The 3,639-nt window shown below is 39.2% G+C and overlaps 1 non-coding gene and 1 pseudogene across 1 annotated transcript; both read left to right on the top strand.

Annotated features, from left to right (window-relative positions):
* The first annotated feature begins 1,008 nt into the window (after positions 1-1,008).
* LOC111538955 lies at positions 1,009-1,108 on the top strand. Its single transcript, XR_002730523.1, has one exon. It is a non-coding gene; the product is annotated as a small nucleolar RNA U13 (small nucleolar RNA).
* Positions 1,109-2,585: 1,477 nt separating this feature from the next.
* On the top strand, positions 2,586-3,432 carry LOC111538691 (annotated as a pseudogene).
* Positions 3,433-3,639: the final 207 nt, after the last annotated feature.

Here is a 3,639-nt window from a genome sequence, read left to right as displayed (position 1 = left end):
GGTCTCAAACTCCCGACCTCAGGGGCTCCGCCCACCTCGGCCTCCCAAAGTGCTGGGATTACAGGTGTGAGCCACCACCTGCCCAGCCTAGTTTATTTTTCTTTTCTTTTCTTTTTTCTTTTTTTTTTTTTTTTTTGAGACGGAGTCTTGCTCTGTGCCCTAGGTGGTGGCATGATCTCAGCTCACTGCAACTGCACCTCTGAGGTTCAAGCAATTCTCTGCCTCAGCCTCCTCAGTAGCTGGAATTACAGGCACCCACCACCACACCCAGCTAAATTTTTTGCATTTTTAGTAGAGACAGGTCTTGGCTAAGCTTGTCTTGAACTCCTGACATTGTGATCCACCTGCCTCGGCCTCCCAAAATGCTGGGATTACAGGTGTAAGACACCGTGCCCAGTCTAGTTTATTTTTCTATGTACACCTATAGACAGATGCCCAGGCTGTGTCCCCACCATGGTGTGATTCTAGGCATGCCCTGGGAGGCCCAGAATCTAAGATGTCTGAGCTGATGTCACTGGTGGGGAAATGCTTAGAAAGAAAGAGCATCCTGAGTTGGCTTCAAGGTACATATTTGCTCCCACATTTCTCTTTTATTTTCCTTTGGTGTCTGTTCCCTCTGCGTTTATGTTTATGCTCAGCAGTGGAGATATAAGATAAAGAAGATCCTGTCTGTCCTGAGAGACTCACAGTCTGGCAGAACTTCTACCCCACTAGTAGGAAGCCTCTTAGAGGTCCCTGGATTCGTGCTCTTCTCTATTGCTCTCCTAAATTGTGAGGTTAAAGACCATTTTAAGAATCTTATGAAGTTATGGATTCTCTCCCCTTCCTCCAAATGCAGACATATTCAATATTTTGCATAAAACTCCCGTGGGTTTACAGACCCGGTGAAGCCCATCCACAAAATCCACAAGCTCCATTACAAAAAAAAAACAAAAACAAAAACAAAAAAACCAACAAGGATGAGAAGGGGGAAGAAACTTAAAATGGAATACAAATAGACACAAATGCATCCTTTTGTAGCTCATCATCTTGATGACTGGGTTTTCACACACATGTGAGATGTGTCTCCTGTAAACCCTAAGACATCAGCACGTTACCTGACATGAAAAAAAGAAATGAACTTAGCTCTATTTTAATTAACTCTATTTCAAACAAATAATATTAAGATGCTGAAGGGAGGATAAAACCAAACAAACAAGCCCAACAAATATTTAATTCTAGTTATAAGGATTTTTTCTGTAGTGATATGGGTTAGCGGTTCTGAAATACCTTTTGTGTGCTGTAGAGTTGGGCAAATGAGTAAATGTACTGAGGATATTGGAAGCTAGTTCTTGCTGTTGGAGAGAGTTATAAATATGGAGAAAGGGAGGACTAAAATGAATCTTGTAGTGTCGAGTTGGAACTGGAGGTATCTATATGAATCCATGATTGTGTGTGTGTGTGTGTGTATACAGATGTAGAAATTAAGATATGTCTATTTCTTAGCTCTGTGGGCTAAAGGGCTTAGAAGTAGACACTATGGTAGCATTGAGTACACCTGGCACTCGAATCTTGGTTTCTAAATACCATTTGTACTGAAAAAAAAAAAAAAAAAAAACTAGGGCTCCTTGGAGAAATGGCTAATTCTAGGGCTGAGAGGGGGAAAGTACAAGATAAGCTTAGAATATCATGTTGTGCCAGAAAGCAAGGAAGTGCTTTTTAAAAAATGGAGATATGAAAAAAGAACACAGGAATCAGAAGGGACCCCCATAGGCCAAATCTGGGACTATTTGAACATCAGAATAAATAATGGTAATTCTTTATTATCATTATAGTGGTATTATATGACAATATTACAGTGGTAATATCACTATAGAATAGCCATAGAATAAAATAATCTATGAGTTCATACAAATATAAATAAATAAAGGAGAAAGGATAGCTCTCTCTTATAGTAGAAATGATGGAGTCAGAATATCATCTTTGTGCAACCATGATTTAGACAAGAATTATCAATGGATGCTAAAACTAGTGGGTAGAAGTTTGATAAAGAAGAGTATATGTACAAAGATTCTGAGCACCTCCATGAAAATAACTTGTTGATTATAAAGGGAAAATTAGTAACTCCACGGTGAGTTAATCTGATGAACACAACCATAACCATTTAACCACAGTTAACAATACCAATAAAGAGATGCACTGACCTCACTGCCTTGAAAAGGACTCCATATCATTTCTATGGTACACCTGCCAAAACTGTATAACCTTAACCTAATTATGAGGCAGCATCAAACAAACCAAACTGAAGGACATTCTACATAACAACTGGCCTGTAATCTAAAAACAAAATAAAACAAAAAAAAATCAAATTCATGAAAGGTAAGGGAAGGCTGAGAACCTGATCTAGCTGAAAGAAGACTTAAGAGATATGAACAGTAAATGCAAAGTGTGATCATTAATTGGATGCTGGATCAGAAAAAAAAAAAGATATGAAGGACATTATTGGAGCAATGGGTGAAATTTAAATATAAACTATAGCTCAGATAAGCATTTTGTATCAGTGTTACAAATTCCCTGATTTCCATACATGTGTTGGGATTACGTAAGAGAAAATCCTGCCTTTTCAGACTGAGTCGCCTTGTTGTTGTCGCGGAGATTTTCCTGCTACTGCTGCTGCTGCCGCCGCCACTACCACTAGGCTCATTTGCCCCAACCCCTTCCCACTGCCCCGCCCCCAGCCCCACACAAGATGTCAGAGGATTTAGCAAAGCAGCTGGCAAGCTACAAAGCTCAGCTCCAGCAAGTTGAAGCTGCATTATCTGGAAATGGAGAAAATGAAGATTTGCTAAAATTGAAGAAAGATTTACAAGAAGTTATAGAACTAACCAAAGACCTGTCAACTCAACCTTCTGAGATGCTTGCAAGTTCAGACAGTTTTGCTTCTATTCAACCTACTCATGGAAAGTAGGAGACAAGTGTATGGCAATCTGAAGTCAAGATGGATAGTGTTATGAAGCGGAGATTGAAGAGATAGATGAAGAAAATGGCACTGCTGCAATCACTTTTGCTGGTTATGGCAATGCTGAAGTGACTTCACTGTTGAACCTCAAGCCTGTAGAAGGAAGGAAGGCAAAGGAGGACAGTGGTAACAAACCCATGTCAAAAAAAGAAATGATTGCCCAGCAGCATGAATATAAAAAGAAGGCGGCTTTGAAAAAAGCTCAGAGAATAAAAGAATTTGAGCAGGAAAGAGAGGACCAGAAAGTGAAATGGCAACAATTCAACAACAGAGCCTATTCCAAAAGCAAAAAAGGCCAGGTAAAGAGGAGTATTTTTGCTTCTGAGAGTGTGACTGGCAAAGTTGGAGTAGGAACTTGTGGAATTGCCGATAAAACTATGACACAATATCAAGATAACTCTACATATAATGTCAGGCATTTGATGCCTCAATAATCAGAAAAACTGTTGGATTTTATCTCTGCAGGGCTTTACATTTACCTTTTTATCCTTATATTTTTCTAAAGGTAAATTATTTGTTAGATGAGTAAGCAAGATACCATTGTCGTCATTGGTTGACTTCACTAGAATGAAACGTGAAGAAATTGCATTTGATAACTGCTATTTGTTTAACTTTTCTCATTATCAGTACCATGGACCCCT

The sequence above is a fragment of the Piliocolobus tephrosceles genome, chromosome 9 (assembly GCF_002776525.5).
Source record: "Piliocolobus tephrosceles isolate RC106 chromosome 9, ASM277652v3, whole genome shotgun sequence".
Lineage (NCBI taxonomy): Eukaryota > Metazoa > Chordata > Mammalia > Primates > Cercopithecidae > Piliocolobus > Piliocolobus tephrosceles.
This window is presented reverse-complemented; position numbering and strand designations above follow the sequence as displayed.